The sequence below is a fragment of the Palaemon carinicauda genome, chromosome 22, assembly GCF_036898095.1.
Source record: "Palaemon carinicauda isolate YSFRI2023 chromosome 22, ASM3689809v2, whole genome shotgun sequence".
NCBI lineage: Eukaryota > Metazoa > Arthropoda > Malacostraca > Decapoda > Palaemonidae > Palaemon > Palaemon carinicauda.
This window is the reverse complement of record NC_090746.1, coordinates 114,779,881-114,784,880: the sequence shown is the minus strand read 5'-3', so window position 1 is coordinate 114,784,880 and position 5,000 is coordinate 114,779,881. Positions and strand designations below refer to the sequence as shown.

The 5,000-nt window shown below is 35.4% G+C and overlaps 1 protein-coding gene across 2 annotated transcripts in view; it reads right to left on the bottom strand.

The window, feature by feature from the left end:
- Nucleotides 1-2,323, bottom strand: part of LOC137616246 (putative aldolase class 2 protein RP493) — a 9,297-nt gene extending 6,974 nt beyond the window's left edge. Inside the window, exon 1 of one of the 2 annotated variants that reach the window (XM_068345862.1) lies at nt 2,155-2,323. The gene's annotated coding sequence lies outside the window, so the exon portion shown is untranslated. The remainder of the gene's footprint in view (nt 1-2,154) is intronic. The other variant, XM_068345863.1, reaches the window with a different exon arrangement.
- Nucleotides 2,324-5,000: the final 2,677 nt, after the last annotated feature.

Genomic DNA, 5,000 nt, shown 5'->3' with positions numbered 1-5,000 from the left:
ATTATGTAGTAATATGTAATTCAACACAACAGTGCTATATGTATTGAACATGATCTTGCTTCAGATTTCACTGATGGAACTACGTGTATTGAAGCATATGATATTGCATCGGATTTCAGTGACTGAACATGGTTTAGCTTTAATGATAAGTGTTGGGGCTTATGTTATAAAGTATTGAATCCTGTATAAAATACCTCAGAGATAGAATATAATTCTTCTTATTTTGAACTGTAGCCTATATTATTATTATTATTATTATTATTATTATTATTATTATTATTATTTGCTAAGCTACAACCCTAGTTGGAAAAGCAGGATGCTATAAGCCCAGGGGCCTCAACAGGGAAAATAGCTCAGTGAGGAAAGGGAACAAGGAAAGAAAGGGAACAAGGAAAAATAAAATATTTTAAGAAGAGCAACAACATTAAAATAAATATCACTTTATAAACTATAAAAACTTTAACAAAACAAGAGGAAGAGAAATAAGATATAAGATGGAACAGTGTGCCCGAGTGTACCCTCAAGCAAGAGAACTCTAACCCAAGACAATGGAAGACCATGGTACAGAGGCTATGGCACTACCCAAGATTAGAGAACAAAGGTTTGATTTTGGAGTGTCCTCCTAGAAGAGCTGCTTACCACAGCTAAAGAGTCTCTTCTACCCTTACAAAGAAGAAAGTGGCCACTGAACAATTACAGTGCTAGGAAGAATTGTTTCGTAATCTCAGTGTTGTCAGGTGTACGAGGACAGAGGAGAATATGTAAAGAATAGGCCGGACTATTAGATGTGTGGGTGTATAGGCAAAAGGAAAATGAACCGTAACCAGAGAGAAAGATCCAATGTAGTGCTATCTGGCCAGTCAAAAGACCCCATAACTCTCTAGTTATCTGATTTGCGTCGTGTATTTGTTTACGACGCTATTCCAAGTCACAGATTCAGAGTCAGAGTATTATTATTATTATTATTATTATTATTATTATTATTATTATTATTACTATTATTATTATTATTATTATTACTATTATTATTATTATCATTATCATTATTATTACTTGCTAATCTACAATCCTAGTTGGAAAAGCAAGAGGCTATACGCCCAGGGGCTCCAACAGGGGAAATAGCCCAGTGAAGAAAGGAAACAAGGAAATAAGAAAATTAGGTAACAATTAAAATAAAATATTTAAGAACAGTAACAACAATTAAAATAAATATTTCATATATAAACTATAAAAACTTCAACGAAATAAGAGGAAGAGAAATGAGATAGAATAGTGTGCCCGAGTAAGAAAACTTTAACATAATGACTACAAACTATAAAAGGTTCGTTGATTTGGCGTAATATGCATAGAAACTTGTTGCGTACTTTAAATGAGTGTTAATTGTTAAATCACGTATATAACAACTATATATAATTTTTGTATAAGTGGAAAATTTTCATGAAAATGTAACCCTCAACTTAAAGAAGGCATCATATCAATCAGTATGTGATAATGACTATGAAATAACGAACAAACAATTCAAGGCCTACTGAAACCTTATTCATGAGTTAAGGTGAGAATGTAAAATTCCATGAAAATAATTACCAAATTCGAAAAATTACTTCAACAAAAACGTTTTCCATGTTCCGAATTAACAAAAGGAAGAAAAATATCCCTCGTAATCTTAAAATGTTTTTGATCAATAATTTGAATAAAAATGTGACAGGGGCTGGCCAAAACACAGGCATGAATATAGACATGTCTGAGGCATTTGTCCTGCAGAGAACTGGAAACGGCTGCATTTGTTGTGGTATATATATATATATATATATATATATATATATATATATATATATATATATATATATATATACATATATATATATATACATATATATATATATATATATATATATATATATACATATACATATATATATATGTATATATATGTGTATATATATATATATATATATATATTATGTATATATATATATATATATATATATATATATATATTGACAATTAACATAACTTCAAGGATATATTAATACATGGGGAGCGCATTCCAGAACCAGATAAAGAAAGAAAAAACTACAGAAAAGGGAAAAATTATCCCAAATTCCTTCCCCCGAGTCCTCCACTTCCACCACTAAAGTATTACGAGACTCTTACCTAGTGGGATGCTCACCTAGCGGGATGCTCGGCCGACAGTATGAGGCGAACTGGTTTTATCTACGGGCAAATGGTATCTTTAAATATTTGGCAACTCTTCAAAGATTTTTATTTGTTGAGCTGGTGGCGAGGTGGTCAAGTGCGATACAGAAGTACAGCTAATCTATTCCGTATCTGTAATGTTAAATGGTTAATCAGCTGGAAATATGTGATGTTTTAAAGGTTGGTATAATGCAATTTTTTTTCTTTGTTTTGTTCATTCAAGCAGTACTCTCTGGATTATTATAGATTTTGAGTGCGACTCATATTTCAAGCCTTGACGATGAATCACGTATTTTGAATGAGTTTTATCTATCAAGGGTTGGTTTATTGGGTGATTTACGAAAATGAGTTCAAATAGAGGGCTGCTGGGGTCGAGAGTGCCATTCAGCACCGAAGCGCAACTTGTGGAACTCTCCACAGTTACATAAAGTGATTAATTGAACAGCTGGAACGGTATATAATATTGGAGGCTATAAAGTGGGTGAAGCAAGGAGGCGATGGAACACCATAAAAATCTTTAACAATGCCCACAGTGCTCTGCATGAGGCGCACTGTCGACATTCATCCCAATGGGTTTATTCATTCAAAGCTGAATCTCTGTGCGCGCATGTACGTGGTGTGTATAACTATATAAATATTCATCCTTCATATTTAGCAGGTCGCGTACACTAGTTATCTAGAATAAGTTAGCCTTTTTATTTCTGTCTGAAGAATATCGTTGTTGAGTGGTCAAATGCTTTATAGTTTACAATGGCGAAAGAGAAAAGTTAGGTTTACTGGCACAAACAAGCACAAATACTAACCCATTCACGTACACACAAGACTACAAACTCCAGTGTGGGGTAATAATTTTTTATCACACAATCAGAAAAGTTATCAGCAATGCTAAGAATAGTTATGTAACGCTGATTTGATTTGTGGTATCACGGAGCTAGGTTGACAATAAAATACTCAAGTCATAGAACTTATCAAGACGTCTGTGTGGTGATATCTGGCATCTCTGCAACATTGTTGCCATCGGGTAGTCAGTATAAAATTGAACCTTCTCTTTTATCACATTTTAGGTGAACAAATAAATCAACATCATGTCAAACGGAGTTACCGATTAGTAATTTCATATGTGATTTAAACTGCGTATCCTTTTAATCAATACAGATGTGCACAAATATATCTGATCGCCTTTGGGAGGGCAGAGATTACCTCCCATGAAGGATATGTTATTCAGGAAGTACTCCACTGACATAATTAGATCCTTGACTATTATATATAAAACGACATGATAATCTTTGGAAGATTTATCAAATATACAAGCGATCCTGGACTTCCACATAATGTAGTACAGTACTTTAACGGGTAACGAAAAATTACGCGCTTAAATATCCCTCTCATTGTTAAAGACTAAGTAATGAATTGGGAACCTGGTAGCTAGATATAACTATCAAATTTTAACAAGTAGATTAATAGCAAGGATCGTAGTGGCCTGTTGGTTACGTACTTGCCTGGTGATCGCCAGACTGGGGTCCGAGTCCTGCTCATACTGGTTAGTTCCTCTGCTCGCTGAAGCCTCGCCATCCTTGTGAGCTAATGATGGGGGTTTAGGGGGAGCCTATAGGTCAATGTGCCGAGTCATCAGCAGCCATTGACTGGCCCTCCTTGTTCCTACCTTATGTGGAGAGGGGCCTTGGGCGCTTATCATATGTATATATGGTCAGTCTCTAGGGCAGTGTCACTGTCCCTTGCCTCTGCCATTCATGAGGAGCCTTTAAAGCCTTTGGTGTATCAGATACTTCATGATTAAAGGCTTTATGGGGTTAATCCCCATAAAAATGGAACCTAATATTACCTTACAGGTTACAGGTTAATATAATATTTAAATTTATACTCATTGCTGCATCTTTGAAAAAGATTATTCTAAAACATTACATCCATTTTCATTACTGTAAATCATTGGGGAACAGTCCTAAAATTGCACAAACGTTAAAAGTTATTGGTATACTAAAATACAGTCATAAGTAGCATATTTTTATTTAGAATTGTCTTATTAAAATAAATATATTGATAATTACAATTTTATTAGTAGTTATAGAATAATGTTAGTTATTAAAAATAGACTAGAAAGTTGATCTCCCAGACAACAGGAGACAAACAAGCGTCTTTTTATAAAGTATTATTTGAATCCCCTTTGGATTGGCCTCTGGAAACTCATCTCTGTCTTGCTCTCGGGCGTAACGCAAACGTTAAATCGTATTTCCACTAATGAATAAGTAATTTAAGGCACATTAATAATCTTGAATCAAGCAAATTTATAATACACAGGACCAAGAAAGGCCCTAAGCAACTGTTCTTCCACAGTAGAGGCGATTTAAGTTAATTTCGAACATTTTCACATATTACTGTTTAGTTGAAGGCGTGTAATTCTCCGGTGACAAAGACGTCGAATGTTGCGCTGGAGGAGGAGGCTCGTCCTCAACCGATTCCTGTAGATGGCGCCCCTCTTCCGCAAATGATCCTACCCAATAATCGGTCCGCCTTTGATGATCAGCCCACATGAAATGCCTGTGCACAGCTGGGGGGTTTACCAGGACATTTTCTCGAGTTCTCAAATAAACATTGTACGCCCGAAGGGGCAGACGTCCTTGGAGTTGGGACTGCAGCATTATGTTGTCTCTCTGCAACGCTAGCATGTACCTGTTCAACAGGTGAAGGTAGGTTTCAATGCTCGCCATGCGCAGCTTTAGACAGTAATACGAAACGTCCCTGCCCTTCTTGTAGGAAGTCACGTTCATTCTCTTCATGCAGTGATG